The sequence below is a fragment of the Lethenteron reissneri genome, chromosome 28, assembly GCF_015708825.2.
Source record: "Lethenteron reissneri isolate LAM-NWPU_2019-01 chromosome 28, ASM1570882v1, whole genome shotgun sequence".
Classification (NCBI taxonomy): Eukaryota; Metazoa; Chordata; class Hyperoartia; order Petromyzontiformes; family Petromyzontidae; genus Lethenteron; species Lethenteron reissneri.
This window is the reverse complement of record NC_083806.1, coordinates 5,143,100-5,168,776: the sequence shown is the minus strand read 5'-3', so window position 1 is coordinate 5,168,776 and position 25,677 is coordinate 5,143,100. Positions and strand designations below refer to the sequence as shown.

At 53.3% G+C, this 25,677-nt stretch overlaps 1 long non-coding RNA gene across 3 annotated transcripts; it reads right to left on the bottom strand.

Moving 5' to 3' along the window:
• Nucleotides 1–1,032: 1,032 nt before the first annotated feature.
• On the bottom strand, nt 1,033–25,456 carry LOC133348863 (uncharacterized). 3 transcript variants are annotated; one of them, XR_009755845.1, is made up of 5 exons: nt 25,210–25,456; nt 24,458–24,538; nt 19,667–19,860; nt 18,478–18,523; nt 1,033–1,197 (listed from the first exon to the last, which is right to left on the bottom strand). It is a non-coding gene; the product is annotated as an uncharacterized LOC133348863 (long non-coding RNA). The 3 variants fall into 3 exon arrangements; XR_009755844.1 differs by lacking the exons at nt 1,033–1,197; nt 18,478–18,523 and adding an exon at nt 19,130–19,420; XR_009755846.1 differs by lacking the exons at nt 1,033–1,197; nt 18,478–18,523 and adding an exon at nt 19,130–19,420 and having other exon boundaries at nt 24,458–24,535.
• Nucleotides 25,457–25,677: the final 221 nt, after the last annotated feature.

Genomic DNA, 25,677 nt, shown 5'->3' with positions numbered 1-25,677 from the left:
GAGATCGCAACCACCACCCTAAGACCTGACATGGTGCTCTGGTCCCGTTCGCTCAAGAAGGTCTTCATCATTGAGCTCACAGTACCCTGGGAGGTCTCAGTAGATGAGGCTTATGAGCGAAAACATCTGCGCTATGCCGATCTAGCTGCCGAAGCACGGCATCATGGCTGGAACACAGAAGTCCGACCAGTGGAGGTGGGCTGCAGAGGTTTTGTGGCAACATCTACAACCAGACTGCTTAGAGACCTGGGAATTAAGGGCCAGAGCCAGCGTTCGGCAATCAAAGCTGTATCGGAGGCGGCAGAAGGCAGCAGTCAGTGGCTCTGGATGAAGAGGAAAGACCCCAGCTGGGCCCCAAAGTGAGAGGGCCAGGAGGTATGCAGTCAACAATGCTTGACTCAGGGAGGAGGACGCCCTTGCCATGCATAGTCCCATGGGATGTTGGCTACCAACAACAAGGCAACTCCTATGACTAATTGGGAATGGGACGCAAGCGTAGGATTGATCACCCTGTCGCTGGCCGCCTTTGGGGAGGGTGTATAGTATGAAAGGCCGAAACACCCTAGGAACCAAAGGGTCACTACTGACGATGCGCTCCCCAAATTTCACCAGGCTCACTGTTCATGAACTCTTGGAAGTGCTTGCACAAAGGATAGTAACATCTCATCCTGTGTTCTTTGGAATCTGAGTAGAAGGAGTAAACATCTTAGGTGGACAGACACGTAATTAGAATCTCTATTTATGGTGGAGGAATCCGATGAGCTATGAAGCTCTTTTTCACAGATGTCCAAAATGGGAAGTTGGTGAAATGTCTGGCGACATTGCGTGTCACCCTTCAACTGTGAGAGCGGCATTATGATGCGGTAGTTAGCGTGCACCTGTGAAGGCCGGCACGGCACACGAGGGGGTGGGTGGCCGACACCACACCCGGCCGCCTTTGTCTCCCCAGTGGTGATGTTTTATACACGCCTCACCGGGTACTCATTTAAGGCTGAGTCGATCTAGGAGAGGCCCAGAAAAAACAGACAAAGATTTCCCGTGTAGCCTGAACAGACTATTGGGGCAAGTGCTGTGAGGGAGCACCTATGAAGGCCAGAACAGCACACGAGGGGGGGTTGGTGGCCAACACCACGCCCGGCCGCCTTTGTCTCCCCAGTGGTGATGTTTTAGGGGCCTTCCATAAATGACGTCACGCACCTGGGGGGGGGGGGGGTCAGACATTTATGACGATGTGTGACGACGGGAGGAGGGGTTGAGAAATGTGACGTCACATCAAAATGCGCAACTTTACATAAATATCGACAACACGTTCTACTTAATTAAGTTGACTTTTTAATAAATGTTTTCTCCTACAACATCAGAGTGCCCAACACGACCAGCACCACCAACACCACCAACACCACCAGCACCACCAGCACCACCAACACCACCAGCACCACCAACACCACCAGCACCACCAGCACCACCAACACCACCAACACCACCAGCACCACCAACACCACCACCACCAGCACCACCAGCACCACCAACACCACCAGCACCACCAACACCACCAGCACCACCAACCACCAACATCACCAGCACCACCAGCACCACCAACACCACCAGCACCACCAACACCACCAACACCACCAGCACCACCAACACCACCAACACCACCAGCACCACCAACACCACCAACACTACCAGCACCACCAACACCACCATTACCACCAACACCACCAACACCACCAGCACCACCAACACCACCAACACCACCAGCACCACCAACACGACCAGCACCACCAACACCACCAACACCACCAGCACCACCAACACCACCAGCACCACCAACACCACCAGCACCACCAACACCACCAACACCACCAACACCACCAGCACTACCAACACGACCAGCACCACCAACACCACCAGCACCACCAGCACCACCAACACCACCAACACTACCAGCACCACCAACACCACCAACACCACCAACACCACCAGCACCACCAACACCACCAACACTACCAGCACCACCAGCACCACCAACACCACCAACACCACCAGCACCACCAACACCACCAACACCACCAGCACCACCAACACCACCAACACCACCAGCACCACCAACACCACCAACACTACCAGCACCACCAACACCACCATTACCACCAACACCACCAGCACCACCAGCACCACCAGCACCACCAACACCACCAACACCACCAGCACCACCAACACCACCAGCACCACCAACACCACCAGCACCACCAACACCACCAACACCACCAGCACCACCAACACCACCAGCACCACCAGCACCACCAGCACCACCAACACCACCACCAACACCACCAGCACCACCAACACCACCAGCACCACCAACACCACCAACACCACCAGCACCACCAACACCACCAGCACCACCAACACCACCAACACTACCAGCACCACCAACACCACCAGCACCACCAACACCACCAGCACCACCAAAACCACCAGCACCACCAGCACCACCAACACCTCCAGCACCACCAACACCACCAGCACCACCAACACTACCAACACCACCAACACCACCAGCACCACCAACACCACCAACACCACCAGCACCACCAACACCACCAACACTACCAGCACCACCAACACCACCAGCACCACCAACACCACCAACACCACCAGCACCACCAACACCACCAGCACCACCAACACCACCAGCACCACCAACACCACCAACACCACCAACACTACCAACACCATCAGCACCACCAACACCACCAACACCACCAGCACCACCAACACGACCAGCACCGGCCGTTCGCCACGCAAGTGACAGTGACCACGGCGCGTCTTCGCCAGGCCAGATGCAACTTCGAGAGAGACACACAGACGACGCACAGACGCAGATCAACACACGCGAGGCCCCGCACGTATCTTGCCCGTAGCCTCTTTGTTGTTGTTGTTGTAATCTTGGTCTTTCTGATGCAAATGTCGCCCTTTTCAGGTGCTCCGAGCGCTCGATGATTGCGAATGGAAACGCGGCGTTGCGCTCAGATAGATGCATGGAACAAAAACAGACACACAGCCACAAAGCGACAGGTCTCCATCAGCCCCACCCCGCCTGTATGGCCTTCAGCAAACTGTTGGGGCTGGCACGGCACACGAGGGGGTGGGTGGTGTTTCGATTTAAAGCTTTCGTGACTGCAGGGATTCATCTTCTTGGTTCTTTCGGTAAAGTCACGTAGAAGGGAAGTGATACAATAATAAAAATAAAACATAATAAAATAATTCTCACGACGTTTCGGCCACAACGCAAGCAGCCGTCCTCAGATGAAGACCAGGTCTGTCGGGGAGACAGCGTCTGAATGAAACAACAGCACGCTTGGAGCGTATATTTAAGCTGGAACGTCGTGAGAATTATTTTATCATGTTTAAATTTTTATTATTTTATTACTTCCCTTCTACGTGACTTTACCGAAAGAACCAAGAAGAAGGGTGGGTGGTGGCCAACATCACGCCCGGGCCGCCTTTGTCTCCCCTGTGTTCAAGTGTTCTACACACCGTAGCTGGAAATTCTTTTTTTATGGCTGAGTCCACCTACGAACGGCTCAGATGTTCGCTCTAACTGTCCTTGGTGGCGAGCGTGAATCGAAAATCGTGTCGCCGGGTTCGTAGCGCTGTGCGCCAACCGCTCACCGCCACAACACAAACAACGCGCACGCCTAGCACACGCTGATTACCATACACGTGAACGGATCACATACATATGTATTTACATGTGCGGCGACGCAAGCACGCGCGTATTAATGCACACGCACTCATGCATAAACAAGCTAAGTTATACAGATGCATATGCATGCATCCATGCTCGCCGATACATATTCGTTCGCATGCAAATGCACTCTCGTCACAAAGATAAAGGTCCCCCTGCATAGTCGTAACAGACTGTTGGGGCAAGTGCTGTATGAAGGCCCCGGGCCCCGCACTTTTTGGGGGAAGTGGAGAGGGGGGGCGATCGCCCCGGGCCCCGCGCTTTGTGGAGAGGTGGAGGGGGTGGGGAGATCGCCCCGGGCCCCGCACTTTGGGGGGAGGTGGGGGGGTGGCGATCGCCCCGGGTCCCGCACTTTGAGCGGAGGTGGGGGGGTGGGGGGGCTCGCCCCGGGCCCCGCACTTTGGGGGGAGGTGGGGGGGGGCTCGCCCCGGGCCCCGCGCTTTGGGGGGAGGTAGGGGGGGGGCTCGCCCCGGGCCCCGCACTTTGAGGGGAGGTGGTGGGGGGTGCTCGCCCCGGGCCCCGCGCTTTGGGGAGAGGTGGGGTGGGGGGCTCGTCATTGCAACATCACAGCATTAGATTATCAGCTCAGGCGGTGCCGCAACCCGTCAGGTGGGGCCCCACTATTTGATTTGTCTCGCACGGCCGCACCGAGGCAACCATTATTGTACATCGCCGGTTCCGCTTGCCTCACGAACGCCGTCCGGCTCGCGGTCTCGAACATCCGACGCCATAGGGGGCGGGCTCCGTCTTTCGCGAAGAACAACAACAAAAATCACCGCTGCCGTTCTTTCGCACCGTTCGTTGAAAACGAATCTCACGGTGGGTAGGGGGGGGCAAGGCACCCCCTGCCCCCCACGCGAGTTACGCAACTAGTTTGTAGGGGGTGGTAGTGGGGGGCGGAGGGGGGGATGGTGCACGCAATGCGTGAGTTGCCCCGGGCCCCTAATCCCCCCGGCCCCCCCTATGACCAGCCCTAATGACAGCTGCCTCCATTGCAGAGCAACGCGTTCGCTGTGCGGCGCAGTGCTCGTGCCAACAACGACAACCTCGACAACCACCAAGGCAGAAATGGTGCGGACTCGCTTGCGATGTGTCAGCTCCCCCCCCACCACCACCACCCCACTCCCCGCTCAATTGATGTCACGCATTTTGCTGGCCCCGTCTCAGTGCAAATCGTCTGTCTGGCTGTGCGTGTCTCGAGGCTTTCATTCAATTACCTCATAAAAATCAAATGAAAAGCCCACGCGTTATTCCGTAACGGCGTGCGGGAGCTTATTTGGCTTCCGTTGCGCCGGGGATATTGCGCGATTTCTTCTCATCAGCATGGCACGTTCATCACTTTGGGCTATAAAACACACAAAAAAAACCCCCGGTAACGTCGCCCGCACGACGAGCCAGCTGCCGTCGTTGCATCGCCTGTGGCTCCGCTCTCTCTTGGCTGTCCCTCACACGAACGGCCGTGTGTGTGCTCGACTCGGCATCGCGCGCGTTTCCAGTTAATTTGGCCGCTATCAACGTCCACGTGATGATGGGCCGCTTCGTTGAGCTATCATTTGTGGCGAGGACGCGTCTGAAAAGGAGCTGCACAGCGCAGCGGTGAAAACAGGAATGACGGGTGACCAGCATTGATTCGAGACAAGTCCTGACTCTGCTGGTTGCTGGTGAGACACTGAATATCGAAACCAATCATTGCCTATAAACATCTCTCAGTTCACCAGGATTGATTCTAGACAAGCCCTGACTCTGCTGATTACTGATGAGACAGTGAATGTCGAAACCAGTCCTTGCAGGAGGGAGTGGGTAGATCGGGGGGGGCGGGGTGGGGGTTACTCAGAACCGGTTCAGATATGATTCGCCACTCATGTTTGCCGTGGTCGGGATGCAACGTATTACTGTGCACGCGTATAAACCGCGCTGACGTTGGGCTGATGAAATGTGCCAGGGTGGTCAAATCAGCACGACTCAGAATCGGCCTCGAAGTTACTCGCCAGGCTCTCAAAAAGCGCAACCGCTGCGCCACCGCTCCGCGCTGACACTTCGCACGCGGACAGCATCAACGGGAGCCGCGCGGAGCTCACCGCGAGATGCCGCCGGAGAGAGCTTGGAGAGAGGAGCGCAGCGGTGATACAATGATGACGATGATGATGAGTCTTATTAAGAACAGTGGGGGGCGGGGAGGGGGGAGTGGGTCGACTGGGGGGGGGGGGGGGACACGCATGTAGGCTCAAGACACGAAGACTTAGATCTCCCGCGTTGTTGTGCCAATAATAGCGAGCACGCAACGAAGACCGGCGCGGCACACGAGGGGTTGGTGTTTGTCTCCCCCAGTGTGCGATGTTTACGCACAGCACGAGCTGTTCTTTTGAGGCCGAGTCAACCTAGGGGAGATCCAGGACCGGTTCAGATTATCCGTCGCTGGTGTTGGCCGTGGGCGGGAATTGAAACCATCAGCACACCCACTGCACACGCTCACACACATGCACAGGCACACACACACACATAGGTACAAATTGATGAACGCATACAGACGAAGATCCCACGTATAGCCTTTGACAGGCTGGAGGGGCAAGTGCTGTTCGCGAGTCGCACCTACGAAGGCCGGAACGGCACGCGAGGCGATGGGTGGCCAGCACCACGCCCGAACGCCTTTGTCTCCCACGTGGCGATGTTTGCACACCGTACCAGGTACTTATTTGAGGCTGAGTCGACCTAGGGGAGGCCCGGCACCGATTCAGATAATCGTCACTGATGTTGGCAGTGAGAGGGAATCTAACTCGGGTCGCCTGGTTCGTAGCGCAGCGCACTAGCCGCTATATTACCGCTCCCCGCTACGCACACACAAAGTCAAAGACAAAGATACTCCATATAGCCTTAATAGACTGTAGGGTCAAGTGCCGTTAGCGAGCACCTATGAAGGCCGGAACAGCACGAGGGGGTGGGTGGCCAGCACCACGCCCGACCGCCTTTGTCTTTACTACACACCGCACCAGGTACTTATTTGAGGCTGAGTCGACCTAGGGGAGGCCCGGCACCGGTTCAGATAATCGTCACTGGTGTCGGCCGTGAGCGGGAATCGAACTCGGTTCGCCTGGTTCGTAGCGCAGCGCGCTAACCACTACACCCACACGCTCACACACACACACCACGCTGCACACGATGGGGGGGGTGCTAACAATCAACATCAACCGCATTGGCCATCTCCTGGCCATGACGCCCGTCTCACCCAACGCGTCCTACGACACCTGGCAAGCCCTCCCACTGCTGCATGGATGGCGGCTCACCCAATCCGAAGTTGCAGTGCTCACCGCCTGAGCACTTTGTCCCGGCTCGCGTGCTTGATGAGCACAATTGGGCCGCGGGCGAAATTGCATTTAAAGATCGGGCTCCTTCATTAGCGGTGTGCTTCCTTGGTTTTTTTGTTGTTGTTTGGGGTTTTTGTCTCCGCTCATCGCTAATGGGGCAGAGGCAATTAGGGCGCCAGATTAGCAAGCGTGGCCTTCCAGTTAAGGAACTCTGGCTGCAAATATTGAGCCACAGAGCCGAGTGTCTTGGTCACGGATTTGTTTATCTGTGCTCCTCCGCCACCATCCCCCCTTTAGGCCTCCTCGCCTGCACGCACAGTCGTATGCATGCGTGTACGTACGTAAGTGAGACTCTCTCTCTCTCTGCGTGTGTGTCCGTCTGTGTGAATCCGTGTCTGTGTTTTGTCTCTCTCTCTCTCAAATTTAGCAAGCTTTGAAAGAACGTAACCAACCAGGTGGGGTGTTGACTGATGTGTTGGCCGACTCTCTGTGTTGTATTGCATTTTATTTCCAAGTTTACTATGTTTGTTTTCTCATTCATTTGTACCTGATGATGGTTGCTCGTGTTGTAATCGAAACGTGGTATTCTATTATTATTATTAAATTTCTTTCTACGTGACTTTACCGAAAGAACCAAAGAGTATGTAAGAATGTTGAACTTCTGTCGCGCTATACGTAGCCAACCGTACTATTCGGAGGTGCGGGGGCAGAACAACAAACTATAGGTCTTCGTGTGAGTCTATGGGTCTCTGTGTGAGTCTATGGGACTCTGTGTGAGTCTATAGGGCTCTGTGTGAGTCTATGGGCCTCTGTGTGAGTATATGGGTCTCTGTGTGAGTATGTGGGTCTCTGTGTGAGTCTATGGGTCTCTTTGTGAGTCTATGGGTCTCTGTGTGAGTCTATGGGTCTCTGTGTGAGTATGTGGGTCTCTGTGTGAGTCTATGGGTCTCTTTGTGAGTCTATGGGTCTCTGTGTGAGTCTATGGGTCTCTGTGTGAGTCTATGGGTCTCTGTGTGAGTCTATAGGGCTATGTGTGAGTCTGTGTCTCTGTGTGAGTATATGGGTCTCTGTGTGAGTATATGGGTCTCTGTGTGAGTCTATGGGTCTCTGTGAGTCTATGGGTCTCTGTGTGAGTCTATGGGTCTCTGTGTGAGTCTATGGGTCTCTGTGTGAGTCTATGGGTCTCTGTGTGAGTCTATAGGGCTATGTGTGAGTCTATGTGTCTCTGTGTGAGTATATGGGTCTCTGTGTGAGTATATGGGTCTCTGTGTGAGTCTATGGGTCTCTGTGAGTCTATGGGTCTCTGTGTGAGTCTATGGGACTCTGTGTGAGTCTATAGGGCTCTGTGTGAGTCTATGGGTCTCTGTGTGAGTATATGGGTCTCTGTGTGAGTCTATGGGTCTCTGTGTGAGTCTATGGGTCTCTGTGTGAGTCTATGGGTCTCTGTGTGAGTCTATGGGTCTCTGTGTGAGTCTATGGGTCTCTGTGTGAGTCTATGTGTCTCTGTGTGAGTATATGGGTCTCTGTGTGAGTATATGGGTCTCTGTGTGAGTCTATGGGTCTCTGTGAGTCTTTGGGTCTCTGTGTGAGTCTATGGGTCTCTGTGTGAGTCTATGGGTCTCTGTGTGAGTCTATGGGTCTCTGTGTGAGTCTATAGGGCTATGTGTGAGTCTATGTGTCTCTGTGTGAGTATATGGGTCTCTGTGTGAGTATATGGGTCTCTGTGTGAGTCTATGGGTCTCTGTGAGTCTATGGGTCTCTGTGTGAGTCTATGGGACTCTGTGTGAGTCTATAGGGCTCTGTGTGAGTCTATGGGTCTCTGTGTGAGTATATGGGTCTCTGTGTGAGTCTATGGGTCTCTGTGTGAGTCTATGGGTCTCTGTGTGAGTCTATGGGTCTCTGTGTGAGTCTATGGGTCTCTGTGTGAGTCTATAGGGCTCTGTGTGAGTCTATGGGTCTCTGTGTGAGTATATGGGTCTCTGTGTGAGTCTATGGGTCTCTGTGTGAGTCTATGGGTCTCTGTGTGAGTCTATGGGTCTCTGTGTGAGTCTATGGGTCTCTGTGTGAGTCTATGGGTCTCTGTGTGAGTCTATGGGTCTCTGTGTGAGTCTATGGGTCTCTGTGTGAGTCTATGTGTCTATGTGTGAGTATATGGGTCTCTGTGTGAGTATATGGGTCTCTGTGTGAGTCTATGGGTCTCTGTGAGTCTATGGGTCTCTGTGTGAGTCTATGGGTCTCTGTGTGAGTCTATGGGTCTCTGTGTGAATCTATGGGTCTCTGTGTGAGTCTATAGGGCTATGTGTGAGTCTATGTGTCTCTGTGTGAGTATATGGGTCTCTGTGTGAGTATATGGGTCTCTGTGTGAGTCTATAGGTCTCTGTGAGTCTATGGGTCTCTGTGTGAGTCTATGGGACTCTGTGTGAGTCTATAGGGCTCTGTGTGAGTCTATGGGTCTCTGTGTGAGTATATGGGTCTCTGTGTGAGTCTATGGGTCTCTGTGTGAGTCTATGGGTCTCTGCGTGAGTCTATGGGTCTATGTGTGAGTCTATGGGTCTCTGTGTGAGTCTATAGGGCTATGTGTGAGTCTATGTGTCTCTGTGTGAGTATATGGGTCTCTGTGAGTCTATGGGTCTCTGTGTGAGTCTATGGGTCTCTGTGTGAGTCTATGGGTCTCTGTGTGAGTATATGGGTCTCTGTGTGAGTCTATGGGTCTCTGTGTGAGTCTATGGGTCTCTGTGAGTCTATGGGTCTCTGTGTGAGTCTATGGGTCTCTGTGTGAGTCTATGGGTCTCTGTGTGAGTATATGGGTCTCTGTGTGAGTATATGGGTCTCTGTGTGAGTCTATGGGTCTCTGTGAGTCTATGGGTCTCTGTGTGAGTCTATGGGACTCTGTGTGAGTCTATAGGGCTCTGTGTGAGTCTATGGGTCTCTGTGTGAGTATATGGGTCTCTGTGTGAGTCTATGGGTCTCTGTGTGAGTCTATGGGTCTCTGTGTGAGTCTATGGGTCTCTGTGTGAGTCTATGGGTCTCTGTGTGAGTCTATGTGTCTCTGTGTGAGTATATGGGTCTCTGTGTGAGTATATGGGTCTCTGTGTGAGTCTATGGGTCTCTGTGAGTCTATGGGTCTCTGTGTGAGTCTATGGGTCTCTGTGTGAGTCTATGGGTCTCTGTGTGAGTCTATGGGTCTCTGTGTGAGTCTATAGGGCTATGTGTGAGTCTATGTGTCTCTGTGTGAGTATATGGGTCTCTGTGTGAGTATATGGGTCTCTGTGTGAGTCTATGGGTCTCTGTGAGTCTATGGGTCTCTGTGTGAGTCTATGGGACTCTGTGTGAGTCTATAGGGCTCTGTGTGAGTCTATGGGTCTCTGTGTGAGTATATGGGTCTCTGTGTGAGTCTATGGGTCTCTGTGTGAGTCTATGGGTCTCTGTGTGAGTCTATGGGTCTCTGTGTGAGTCTATGGGTCTCTGTGTGAGTCTATAGGGCTATGTGTGAGTCTATGTGTCTCTGTGTGAGTATATGGGTCTCTGTGTGAGTATATGGGTCTCTGTGTGAGTCTATGGGTCTCTGTGAGTCTATGGGTCTCTGTGTGAGTCTATGGGTCTCTGTGTGAGTCTATGGGTCTCTGTGTGAGTCTATGGGTCTCTGTGTGAGTCTATAGGGCTATGTGTGAGTCTATGTGTCTCTGTGTGAGTATATGGGTCTCTGTGTGAGTATATGGGTCTCTGTGTGAGTCTATGGTTCTCTGTGAGTCTATGGGTCTCTGTGTGAGTCTATGGGTCTCTGTGTGAGTCTATAGGGCTATGTGTGAGTCTATGTGTCTCTGTGTGAATCTATGTGTCTCTGTGTAAGTTTATGGCTCTATGCGTGAGTCTGTGTGTCTCTGTGTGAATATATGGGTCTCTGTGTGAGGCTATGGATTTCTATGTGAGTCTATGCGTGTTTGTGTGAGTCTATGGTTCTCTGTGTCTCTATGTGAGTCCATGGGTCTCTGTGTGAGTCTGTGGGTCTCTGTGTGAGTCTATGGTGGTGGTGGCGTCACCACCACCAGAGCTTGTGCAAGGCTCGGTGCATTTTGAGTTCCGTCACACACAAAAGGCAAAAGGCTGTCGCGGCGAGCGGTGTTTAGCGACACACACACATACACCCAATCAAAGACAAAGATCCCCTTCATAGCCTCAGCAGACGCAGACTTTTTGGGGCAAGTGCTGTAAGGGAGTAGCACCTATGAATGCCGGCACAGCAAACGATGTCGTTGGATGGCCAGCAACACGCCCGTCCGATGTTGTCTGACGAGTGGCGATATTTACACATCGCACCAGATACTCGATGTTTTGTTTTTTTTACCAGGTAAAACCCAATAAGCTATAGAGCTCATTTTCAGCAGCGACCTGCCCACAAGTGATAGCTCAACGAAGATGCTCGTCAGGATAGCAGCCAGCTTATCTAAACGCGTGTTTCTAAATGTGGACGGAAAACCCGGAGGACCCAGAGCAAAAATCCACGCAACCGCGGGGAAGAGCGAGCACCTGAAAACTCCAAATATACAGCAGGCGTCAGGGTCGGGATCGAACCCTACTCACTTGAGACTGAATCGACCTAGGGGAGGTCCAGGATCAATTTAAATAATGATCACTGGTGTTGGTGGCCGTGAGCCAGGATCGAACTCTGGTGGCCGAGTTCATAGCGCAGCGCTAGTCACTGCGTCCGTGCCAGCGACCCCCCCAAAAACACAGACAGATAATCCTCGTATAGCCTTAACAGACTGCTGGGGCAAGTGCTGTTAGCGAGCATTCTATCAAGGCCGAAACGGCGCACGAGGTGGGTGGAGTGGCCAGTACCACGCCCGGCCGCCTTTGTCTCCCGAGTGGCAATGTTTGTACACGCAAACATTCACATACAAACCTATAGACATGTGATAAAAAAACCCCGTATAGCCTTAAGAGACTGCTGGGGCAAGTGCTGTTAGCGAGCACCTATGAAGTCTAGAACGGCGCACGAGGGGGTGGGTGTCCAGCACCACGCCCAGCCGCCTTTGTCTCCCCAGTGGCGATGTGTTTTACGCACAGCACCAGGTACTCATTTGAGGCTGAGTCGACCTAGGGGAGGCCCAGGACCTGTTCAGACAAATCGTCACCGGGTGTTGGCCCTGAGCGGGAATCGAACCCGGGTCGCGAGGTTCGTAGCGCAGCGCGCTAACCGCTACATCACCCCCCCCCACACCCCCCCCACACCCCTCCCACCCCCCCGCCCCCCCCAACCCCCCGCCCCCCACACACTGAGTAACATGCACTCTCTGCGTAATGTTCACGCTCGGAGGCAATTAACGTCCTGCCCTCGTCTCTCGCCTGCAAACCCTTAAGCGTGTTATCACGTAATTAAATCAATTACATAATTAGAGATCGTCCGTCCAGCAAGGGAGCTCAGCCATCCGCTTCTGCTAATTATTATTTTTTTGGTTCCAAGGCGGGGTAGGGGTAGGGGGACGGGGAGATAAGTCACCACGTGGCAGGTCTAATGAATTAAGTGTTATGACGCGAATCGTGACAATGTGAAGATTACAACAGCAACAACAAAAATCCGCAGCATTAAAATAAACATTCACTCATGGACACATGGGGAAGGGTGGGGGGGGGTGGTGGAAAGGTCAAAGGGTCAAATTCACATTGTCACAAAGACAATGATTAAGGTTCCCCGGATAGTTGTTAATGAACTGTTGTGGGGAGTGGAAAGTGCCGTCATAGCGAGCACCGATTCTAATTAATGACGGCACGGCACACGAGATGGGATCTAGGGGGGGCGGAGTGTGGTAAGGCTCACGCCCGGCCACCTTTATCTCCCTCGATTGCGATTTCAATAATTGTTTCGTGTATCTTTACACACAACGCCAGGTAGTAGTATTTTTAAGACTTAGTCGACCTGGAGGGAGTGGGGGGGCATTCTACCCGGGTCAGATAATCCCCGCTGTTTCAGTTTTCGGCTTCATGTATTAGGTGTAGCCCTGTGAGCCATGCGTCTCTTGACTCGGGTGCAACCGCAACAAACAGAAACATGAACAGAGAACATTTTAAAGTGACTACTTGTAACAAAAAAAATCCAAGAAAAAAACAGTAAAGTCTTCTCGAAAAAAGCACCGCATATCAACGCTGTGTGCAAAAATCCCAGTGGGATGAAAGTCAAACAATAACAACCATAAGACAATTCATATTAAAGTTATCAAGCTAACTCTGTACTTTCGCCAAGCGCCTGGCATCGGAGCACAATGCACTTCAATCGCTACCTTCTGGAATTTCTTAAACAAATCTCTTGCACTCTTACCACGATGTCCATCTAGTTTGCCCCCCAAGCGAAGACTTCATCACTGTCCATTGAGGCTATGGGTCGCGTCCACGTGGGCCAGAGGACGTCACGTCCCCCAAGGAGATGGAGCGGGGATATTCGGCTCGTGTGGATGGATCATCGCACGGAGTGACCTTGAGGTATCGGCGGGAATAAGCTGTACTTATACAATTTGTGTTTATGTACCCCGCACAACCACATACAGCCTGCGGCGGGCCTGAACAACCACAGCCTGCGTCACCCCCCAACAACCACAGCCTGCATCACCCCCCAACAACCACAGCCTGCAGCACCCCCAACAACCACAGCCTGCAGCGTCCCCCAACAACCACAGCCTGCAGCACCCCCAACAACCACAGCCTGCAGCGTCCCCCAACAACCACAGCCTGCAGCACCCCCCAACAACCACAGCCTGCAGCAGCCCCCAACAACCACAGCCTGCGGCGGGCCTGAACAACCACAGCCTGCGTCACCCCCCAACAACCACAGCCTGCATCACCCCCCAACAACCACAGCCTGCAGCACCCCCAACAACCACAGCCTGCAGCGTCCCCCAACAACCACAGCCTGCAGCGTCCCCCAACAACCACAGCCTGCAGCACCCCCCAACAACCACAGCCTGCGGCAGCCCCCAACAACCACAGCCTGCGGCACCCCCCAACAACCACAGCCTGCAGCACCCCCCAACAACCACAGCATGCAGCAGCCCCAAACAACCACAGCCTGCAGTACCCTCCAACAACCACAGCCTGCGGCACCCCCCAACAACCACAGCGTGCAGCACCCCCCAACAACCACAGTCTGTAGCACCCCCCAACAACCACAGCCTGCAGCACCCCCCAACAACCACAGCCTGCAGCACCCTCCAACAACCACAGCCTGCGGCACCCCCCAACAACCACAGCGTGCAGCACCCCCCAACAACCACAGTCTGTAGCACCCCCCAACAACCACAGCCTGCAGCACCCCCCAACAACCACAGCCTGCAGCACCCTCCAACAACCACAGCCTGCGGCACCCCCCAACAACCACAGCGTGCAGCACCCCCCAACAACCACAGTCTGTAGCACCCCCCAACAACCACAGCCTGCAGCACCCCCCCAACAACCACAGCCTGCAGCACCCTCCAACAACCACAGCCTGCAGCACCCCGCAACAACCACAGCCTGCGGCACCCCCCAACAACCACAGCCTGCAGCAGCCCCCAACAACCACAGCCTGCAGCAGCCCCCAACAACCACAGCCTGCAGCAGCCCCCAACAACCACAGCCTGCAGCAGCCCCCAACAACCACAGCCTGCAGCACCCCCAACAACCACAGCCTGCAGCAGCCCCCAACAACCACAGCCTGCAGCACCCCCCAACAACCACAGCCTGCAGCACCCCCCAATAACCACAGCGTGCAGCACCCCCCAACAACCACAGCCTGCAGCACCCCCCAACAACCACAGTCTGCAGCACCCCCCAACAACCACAGCCTGCAGCACCCCCCAACAACCACAGCCTGCAGCAGCCCCCAACAACCACAGCCTGCAGCACCCCCCAACAACCACAGCCTGCAGCACCCCCCAACAACCACAGCCTGCAGCACCCCCCAACAACCACAGCCTGCAGCACCCCCCAACAACCACAGCCTGCAGCACCCTCCAACAACCACAGCCTGCGGCACCCCTAACAACCACAGCGTGCAGCACCCCCCAACAACCACAGCCTGCAGCACCCCCCAACAACCACAGCCTGCAGCACCCCCCAACAACCACAGCCTGCAGCATCCCCCAACAACCACAGCCTGCAGCATCCCCCAACAACCACAGCCTGCAGCAGCCCCCAACAACCACAGCGTGCAGCACCCCCCAACAACCACAGCCTGCAGCACCCCCCAACAAACACAGCCTGCAGCACCCCCCAACAACCACAGTCTGCAGCACCCCGAAACAACCACAGCGTGCAGCACCCCCCAACAAACACAGCCTGCAGCACCCCCCAACAACCACAGCCTGCAGCACCCCCCAACAACCACAGCCTGCAGCACCCCCCAACAACCACAGCCTGCAGCACCCCCCAACAACCACAGCTTGCAGCACCCCCCAACAACCACAGCCTGCAGCACCCCCCAACAACCACAGCCTGCAGCACCCCCCAACAACCACAGCTTGCAGCACCCCCCAACAACCACAGCCTGCAGCACTCCCCAACAACCACAGCGTGCAGCACCCCCCAACAACCACAGTCTGCAGCACCCCCCAACAACCACAGCCTGCAGCAGCCCCCAACAGACTGGTCAAGTAAATCCTCACGATCCACTCGCACAGCGTGCGGTGGGCCTTTATCCAGCAGTGGATTTAAGCACCAAAAAACACTCGAATACTAATGTAATGGACAGAGCACGGCTCTCCCTCAGGGCAGCAGTGGAGACAGCGCGGCTCTCCCTCGGCCAGCAGTGGAGAGCACGGGGGTTCTGCCTCACTCACCCATCTCCACTGAGCTGCATGCGATTGTGCGTGAGTGAGTGTGAGTGAGCTGTGTGTATAAGTGAACTGTGTGTATGAGTGAGCCGTGTGTGAGTGGATTGACCGTCAGCTCTCCGTGGCTGCGTCTCCGGCGCTGTGGCCGTGAAGTTGCTGCTTCTCGGGCCTCCGAGGTGCAGGGGCGCATCATAACAACATGAATTGGGCCGCTCGCGGTCACGTGACAGCACTTCGACCAATCCGGGGGCGTTAATCACAGTCACAGAATGACAGAAGGACAGATCTGGGCTATTATATATGTGTATTTATATTTGTTTTTTGTGACCTACTTACCTTTTCTCTATTTTGCACTCCGATCGTTTTTTGCGCGTGTGTATTGTTTGTTGATGTAACTTGCTGACCTGCTCCTCGGGCACTATGGTGGCGAGAGGTTAACTACCTCGCCTGGTATACAGGTAGGGCGTGGGTTCGATCCCGACCCTTAAACACCTGTTGTATATTTGGAGTTTGCGTGTCTCTCTCTCTCTCCCCGTGATCGTGTGGCTTTGTCTCCGGGTCCTCCCGGTTTCCCCCCTCCACATTTAGAATCAACATCACGCTTTTAGAATATTTGACTGCTAGAAATGTCCACGTGATGATAAACCACTTCCTTGAGCTATCATTTGTGACACCCAGGTCGCTTATGAAAAAGAGCAAAATAACAGTTCAGTGGGCCTTACGTGGTTAATTTAAACATATTTTAGTTTACTGGACATCTGTGCAAAAGAGCTGCATGGCTCATCGGATTAGAACGACGCTCTTAGACTATTTAGATTATCTTGAAGCTGTACATGTTCAAATGCTGAGCCCCTTTGTTGAGCTATGATGTGTGGCCAGGTCGCGGTTGAGCAATACGTTAATACCTCAGTGGGCTTTGTCTGGTAGGATGGCGATGGTTTTGTGCTGTGCTGTGTTCGTACGTTATGAGATCTCTTTTACCAGTGGCAAAATATAGTAGTAGGTTTTTACCCTTTTAAACTGGTACAAAACTGACACCTTTATTCAAGGCATCATGTTTGCAATAACCACAACACAAGTAGTCAAAAAAGCAAAAAAAAAGAAGCAACTCTGATAATGATAATAATATGCACTGTCCTTGAAGTTGATTGGTCCACACCCGAGACGGCTTTCTTTAGAGCCTAGTCCCCATTGGTGTTGGACCAGATGACACCAGAAGGCGTACAACTCAAACACAGTGCAATATCAGAGTCTTGAGAGCTCGGGGTAAGGATTTACACTATGAGATCTCTTTTACCAGTGGCAAAATATAGTAGTGGGTTTTACGTGTTGGGTGATTTGTTCAAATTGCTTGTACTTTGCACTCCTATCATGAATTTTGCATTGATTGTTGTTGTGACGTTCTCACCCCGTGCCTCTACTGGACATCTGTGCAAACAAAAATGGCTTCAGAGCTCATAGGATTCCTCCAGTATAAAATAAATAATCATTGGAAAGATGTGATTAACCATGCAAAAAAGATTTAACTACACTTATTTGGCCAATCTTATTTGACAGATAACTATTACAGGTTTACCATCTTTAGTGGTTGTCTCCTTGTCACAGATTGAGTCACAACCCGTACCTCTCCATAACAAAGGCTCACCCTCTTAAGCCTCACCTTACCATATGAATAAAAAGTGTGCTGTACTTGGCCCTTCCCCCCCCTCTCCAACCATTATATAAACGGAGTGGTAGCTCCTGCAATCTCTCATTTACTTGATACAGCTGTCGTGGCTGTGACGGTTCCACCTGAAGACGGAAGCTTGTGTTGCCTCCGAAACGTCGTGATTTTTATTTTATTTTACTTTTATCAATTTTAATGTTTTACCTACGTGACTTTACCGAAAAAACCTAAGAATATAAATATTCAGATTCTAAATAAAGCCATGATCCTGATATCACATCTCTCCATGTGAGCCGCGTCCTTTCTCAAAGACGTGCGGCGATTATCGCCTCCCTTTGCTTCCAATTCAGCTCTATCTTTCTATCTCTCAACGATATTCATTCTCGAGACTTATCGTCCCCAGTGGCATCCAATTGGTTCGAATCGCTCATCGCGTAGCTCTGTTCGCCGTCTTCCCCGCCTCCGTGTGGTTACGAACAATATCCCCAGTTGAAGCGATACACCATGAGAACAATCGCCAACGTAACGGAATAATGGAAAGTGTACGTTTCCCAACTTCTCGTAATTGGCGCAACCGAGATCCACCGGATACATTGCGCCTTGTAAATTGCAATGATTATTATTATTATTAAGATTTAAGTCTTCCGGGAAACAACTCGGTTCGAACAAATCGCACAGAAACTCACAACCGTTGGTGCAGTTCCTTTAGAGCCATCAGCAGTTCCTATAGAACTGAAATGCGGTCATGTTGTCTTAAGGTCACCGTCGCATTTACTTTGACAGCTTGGGTGGGAATTGGAGGCGGGGGTGGCTATCATCCAACGGTGGATTCATTGAGGACTCTACTGCTACTGCTGCTGTTGCTGCTGCTGATGATACTGATGATGCTGCTGCTGATAATGACGATGACACACTACACTACATTGTCAACTCACGCACTCCTCACGCACTCACTTCTCGGAAGCCTCGCCAACTTGTTCCTCAAAGGCGCTCCATCGATCTTTACGGTGGGGTTCACGCACACAAAAAAGAAACACATTCCCATGCATTTAAATGTTTCATTAGAGATTAACGACGCAGGGCGGCTCCTCCGGGACCGTGACCCACTCCCGTCGCAGGGAGGGGGGGGGGGGGTCACTATTCTACGGGACCGTGACCCCCCCCCCTCCTCACTGCACGTGGGGGTGGGGGTCTGTCTCTCCACTCGGAGCGCATGAGTACACGTGGTTACTAAACCATGTTGATGGACGTGTGGCAAGTCACTCAGAAGCTGGTGGGTTCAAACTCCAGTTAAACTAAATGTATTTATTTATCTTCTTGGTTCTTTCGGTAAAGTCACGTAGAAGGGAAATAATAAAATAAAAAAAATAAAACATAATAAAATCATTCTCACGACGTTTCGGCCACAACGCAAGCAGCCGTTCAGCTGCGGACGGCTGCTTGCGTTGTGGCCGAAACGTCGTGAGAATTATTTTATTATGTTTTATTTTTATTATTTTATTACTTCCCTTCTACGTGACTTTACCGAAAGAACCAAGAAGATGAATCCCTGCAGTCACGAAAGCTTTAAATCGGTATTTATTTATTTTTCAACAGAAGACCCCACTGAACTCTGTAGCTCTTTTTTTCAGAAGCGACCTGGCAATCGCAAATGATAGCGACTCAACGAAGTGGCTTGTCACGTGGAAATGTACAGCAGTCAATAGGTGAGTTTTAAGACCGTGATTAAAAAAGAGCGAAACAGACTCAAAATCCCCAATTTGAACCGGAGAAGGCGATTCGACAATGGCAGGAGCGTGGCTGCTGAAGGCTCCGTCTGGTTTGCGTTGGGTTTGTGGCTCCCCCTTTGGTGATATCTGCAACACCGCGCCAGGAAATCGCTCAGGGCTGCATCCACCTTCAGGGGAGAGGCGCACGACCGGTTCAGATAATTATCATCACCAAATGATCGTCGGCCGTGTGAGCGCGAATCGAACTCGGGTCGCTGTATTGGTATATTGGTAGGGTAGTTCAGCGTGCTAACCACTGCGCCCATACACAAACAAAGACAAAGATCCCCCTTTAGTCTTAACATACTTTTGGGCCAAGTGCTGTTAACGACCACCAAAAACAGAGTTTCCGAGCGAGCGCTGTTCGCGAGCACCTGTGAAGACCGGCACGGTAGACGACTTGGTTGGTGGCCAGCCCCACGGCGATGTTTACACGCCGCACCAGGCACTCGTTTGTGTGTCTGGTGAACTTCTTTCGCGCCGTACGTAGCCTGCCGTGCTCGCTGGAGGTGCCGGGGTGGTGGTGGGGACAGTTTGAGGCCGAGTCGACCCAGGGGAGCGCCGTGACCTGTTCACACACATACACACACAGACACACACATTTACAACAACAACCGCCATACGCCACTATGTGGCGGTGACGTCACCACGACGCTTGTGCCAGGCCATGTGCACCTTGAGGCCACGTGAAGTGTCGAACGCCCGCTGGCAGGAGGTCACGGGGCAGACCCAGGTGCCACGGGTCGCCTGACTGAGATGACTGAGATGACTGGCTGATGCACCACCTGTGCCCCCTACTGTGCCAACTTTCTGTGCTTTAGCCACCCGGCGCTCCGCTCGTTGTTGTGAGCGTCGCTCCTCTGCCCTCCGTTGTTGTTGGAGGGCGACTGCCTCCAACTACCCAGTTGCGTCCTTCACGAGCCTCCTCCACTGAGGCCAATCTTGACAGCGCTGGTACCAGTCATCGGCAAGTCCGCTCAGTTCCACGTCCTCCTGTACCACATCACTCCATCTCTTCTCTAGCCCGTGCTGCGCCCGTTTATCCCCCTCGATCCGGCCGAACAAAAGCTGTTTAGGCATGCGGTGGCTAGGCATGCGGGCTACATGACCCAGCCAACGCAGCCTTGCCTGCCGGAGGAGCTCACCGATGGGACTTTGCCCAGATCTTTCAAGAATTTGTGAGCTCCTCACACAATCCAGCCTGGTTAAACCCAGAATGGATGGTAGGCAGGCCAGCCTAAATGTTTATAACCGGCGAAGATGCTCCATTAGGGGGGTCCACGTTTCGCAAGCGTACAGAAGGGAGGGAATGACTGTGGCCGAGAAGACCTGAAGCTTCGTGCGGAGCGACAGACCAGGCAGCTTCCACACAGCGTTACGCAACCGATGAAAAGATATTGCCGCTCGACTGATTCGGAGTGAGACCTCTGCTGCCAAACCGGAGCTGATCATGAGCACACTGCCCAGGAATGGGAAACTCTCCACTTTCTCCACAACTGTTCCATCACCGATTGGGAGTTGTGGGGGTGGAATGTCCGATGGTACAAATACCCAGGCAGGTGTTTAGTTTTGGTGGGGTTGATGTTAAGGCCCAACCTCTTAGTGGCAAGTTCCAGTCTCAGCAGCAGCGTCTCCAACTTCCTCATCTGAATGAGCAGCTATTACCAAATCATCGGCATACATAACGTGGTTGACCAATAGGGAGCCATCCCTTGACCGCACCCGGGCATCGATCAGCCTCCCATTATATCTGTACCAAATGGAAATTCCCCTAGTACAGCTATTGAAGGCTTCACGAACTACGTGGTCAAAATAGTTAAATAATATGGGAGCCAGAGGACATCCCTGTCGCACCCCAAGATGTAGAGGGAATGGCTCTGACTCCCGGCCACATAGTTTTACCCGGGCCCGCTCACCATCATGAAGGTCCTTAATTATCATGAGCAGACGGTCAGGGACTCCGAAAGCACGAAGAAAAACCCAGAGCCCAGGCCTACTGATGGTATCATAGGCCTTGACCAGGTCAATAAAGCAGAGATGTAGGTCTTGTGGGAATTCTCTACACCTCTACTGTAGCACCATCTCGCTTGGAAGATCATCTCTGCCCGGTGCCTTTCCTGGTCTCAGACTCTGGATTGCCTTCAGTACTTCCTCAACAGATGGCACCTCAGTCAGCCACTCACAGGGGGTGACTTCTTATTCCAATATTTGAGGCACTGCAGCCTCAGCAGGGTCATCCCCACTTTGTGCCACAATGTGTTCCTGGCTGAGGGATTTTCCCTCCCCCAGGACCTCACAGAAATGCTCAGCAAATCTGCAAACCTGTTCCTGGAGGTCAGAGATTGGATGACCGTTTTTTCTCCTAATGATGGTAATAGGTATGGCGTTGCCGGTTACTTTTTGATGGAGTTAAATAGGGATTTGTGATCGTGGGCCACTGAGGAAGACTCCATCTCCTTAGCAACCAGCGACTACCACCCATGCTTGCAGCACCTCACGGCTCTCCGAACCTCCGAGCGAAGGCTGCGGTAAGCCTCCTCATTTTCTGATGTGGGATGCTGTAGACGATTAGAGTGGGCCTGTCGCTTTTTCTCAACCATCCTGAACACCTCTTCTGTCAGCCAGGGTCTCTGGGGTGGTCTTGACCGGATACCAAAAGCAGCCTTTGCAGCTGCATGAATCACAGTCCTAAACCTCGCCCATTTACCCTCAACGACAGGAGGAGTGGGGGACGATGCCAACCCCAGCCGCAAGCGATGATGAAATTCTCACTTGCAACTTTCATCAGCTAACTGAGACCAGGCCACCTTAGGTTGGAATGGGGTCTTGGGTGTACACCCATCACCGGAGTGGAAGAATGGCAGGCGCATCTAACAGATGACTAGTCGATGGTCAGAGGGCAGATCAGCTCCGCCGTAGGTCCTGGTGTCAAGGGCTCGCATCCGCTGATCCGTCACTATGTAGTCCAGCAGATGTTCTTGCTTGGACCCGGCATGCATCCATGGTGTTGTGTGGATGCGCCAATGCTGGAACAGCGTGTTGTAAATTACAAGCCCATGGGCTGCACAAAAATCTAGCAGCCTCCTACCGTTGTTATTGAGCTGATCTGGCCCATGCCTTCCAATCACTCCAGACCAGGTGCCAGCATCATGACCAACTCGGGCATTGAAGTCACCCAACAAGATGACTCTATCCCGAGGGGCCACTTTAGCCAGCACCTGTGACAGGAGGTCACATAAGGAATCTGACTCGTCGGCCTTGCATGCATCCCTCCACGGATGTTCGTCTTCGGTGGGGGCATAAGTAACCATGACCACCACTCCTCGCATCCGGTTGATGGGAAAGCGAGCCCAAAGTAGCCTGGGGCTTACAGCTTCCCACACCTCACCACCACGCTCCCACGCCCCCTTCATTATTTTGTTCAGAAGAAGAGCCACACCCTGTTGTTTGGCAGTCTCCTGCCCCCAGTAGAGGACTGTCCACCCCTCATGGATGACAGGAGCCAGTGCCGGTCCATCGGACCTCCTGAATGCCACAGAGATCCAGGTGGTACCGGTCCAGCTCCCGACAGAGGAGTGGCAGCCTCTCCTCCGCAGTGAGCTTTCGAAAATTCCACGTGGCCATCTGTAGTGGATTGTCGTTCTTTCTGGAGGAGCCCCGAGGGTAAAGATTCAATCTCCTGGCTCTGCCAGATGGGGTTTGGCCAGGAGACGTCACAGATTCCTGGCCCTCCGGGGCCTCCGGCACAAGCTTATTAGTTAGATTTTTTAGTCGTGGTTAGGTGGTAATTTATTAAAGGTGCAGGGGTTACCAGCCCCTCGCACCCATCCAGAGCCCCCATTTAGCCACTGTAATGGTCACAGACGCCATGAGGAGAGAGGGCCAATCGGAATTGGCCCTCCCCCCACAACACTGTCCACGACAGCGTTTCCCGTCCGGCACCGCGAGGAGGTCGGGGGTTGTGTTTGCACTCCGATCATACACATACACACAAATACACACATACACACACACACATGCACACACATACATACACACACACACATACAAAAAAAGATCCCCCGTGTCGCCTTTACAGACTGTAGGGGCAAGTGCTGTTAGCGAGCACATATGAAGGCCGGAACGGTACACGAGGGGGTGGGTGGCCAGCCCAACGCCCGACCGCCTTTGTCTCCCAAGTGTTGATGTTTACACACTGCACCAGGTACTCATTTGAGGCTGAGTCGACCTACACACACATACACACATACACATAGCAATCGCCATTCGCCACTAAGTGGCGGTGACGTCACCACGACGCTTGTGCCAGGCCATGTGCACCTTGAGGCCACGTGAAGTGTTGAACGCCCGCTGCCAGCGGGCGTTCGACACACACGCGCACACACACAGATACACAAACAAAGATCCCCCGTATAGCCTGAACAGACTGTAGGGGCAAGTGCTGTTAGCGAGCACCTATGAAGGCCGGCACGGTACACGAGGGGGTGGGTGGCCAGCACCACGCCCGACCGCCTTTGTCTCCCTAGTGGCGATGTTTACACACCGCACCAGGTACTCATTTAAGGCTGAGTCGACCTAGGGGAGGCCCAGGACCGGTTCAGATAATCGTCACTGGTGTTAGCCGTGAGCGGGAATCGAACCCGGGTCGCCAGGTTCATAGCGCAGCGCGCTAACCGCTACACTACCGCTGCCCACATATACACACACGCACACACACAGATACACAGATACACACACATATACACACACACGCGTACACGGGCACGCACACAGATACACACACATATACACACACACGCGTACACGGGCACGCACACACAAATACATACATCACCGTGACTTATTCACGCCGAAATTGCCTCCGACAGCGGCGAGCGAGACATCTGTCATTACATCCGCATAATTAAGGTGGTGATGGCTCAGAGCTGTTTCATATCGCTTCACAAAGACGGCGACCGAGCGAGCGAGAGGGGGGGGGGGCGAGCGAGAGAGCAATTTAAACGCTCACTTTAGCTCCATATATAGATACCAAAGAATGTTATATTTTTTTATTTTTTTATCACGCGGCGGTCCAATCCACCACCCACCCATCGCCTTAGCCGCAATAAAGAGATGTAATGTGATTTTAAATCAGTTCACGTAACAGCAGGTGCTGCGTGGCTTACTACATCTGCAGGATCGTGAGGAGGGCGGCGGAGGCTTGGGGTGGACTTCATCCAGCAGTGGGTTGATCATGGCTGCTGCTGCTGATGATAATAATAATAATGAATGTGGAAGGAAAACCAGGAGGTGCCGGAGAAAAATACACGTGACCACGGGGAGAACATGCTATGAGAATAGTCAGCCACCCTCTCTATACGTGATGCAGGGACTCCTCTGCTTACGAACATTCGACTTACGACCCTTCAGGGATACGAACAAACCTGTCCCCCATGTCCAGTTGCCTGTCCAGACCGCGAGTCGTAAGTTGAACTGTCGCGCAATGGATGGCTGTTGTGACATCTACGTCTGCAGAACGTGAAGAACCAGTGCCATCTATATGTTCCAGAGATTATATAGCTTCTAAATCCATTCCCCCGTGTTTAGTGTACACACCGTACAACATGGTTGGAATCTACATGGGTATAGTTGGACTTACGAACAAATTGACTTACGAACAGACCTCTTGAACCGAACTCGTTCATAAGTCGAGGGGTCCCTGTGTATTTACGTGCATAAGCGATTGATTTGTTTTCTGTGTTGAACCGTTGAGGGGTTGGTGCAGTGGGGGGAGGGCATGTTTTCTACGGAGTGCTCTTGCCAAGAACATCTGGGGAACCCAGCAGCGGCAGCATCGGCGGCAGCAGCAGCGCGCCTTGAACTCGCCCGACTCTGCTGGCGATGATCCAGTCAACATGCAACGGAATGAAAAACTCACCCACCGCCGGGTCTCCTGCACACTCCGCGTGGCGCAAGGAGCCAGAGCCGCCCCCCACCCGACCTCCAACACCCCACCCTCCTCCCCCCTATCGAGGAGTTACCCACAGTTGACCCCGCTTCACTCGACCCGAGCGAACGAACGGAGATGCGGGGTACGCCGTGCAGGCGACGGGGATGTTGGGCAAAGCGGGGAGTTGTGAGTGGCGGGTATTGACACTTTGACAAACCGCGTCTCGATGTTGCAACCGCCGCGCCCGGAGATCGAATCCACCCGACAACCTTTCGCGACATTGCGCAGTCCCACGTGCCCCAAACTGTCACCGTTCTCCCCTGCTGCAGGTTCCCTCGCCCTCGTGTCTGGCAGTGAAGGTGGTGGGGGAGGACTGGGTGGGCGTGGGAGACGGGGCGAGGGGGGAGGAGGGTAATGTTGGAGGAATCTGTTCATCTAAAAACCCGAACTCGTCGC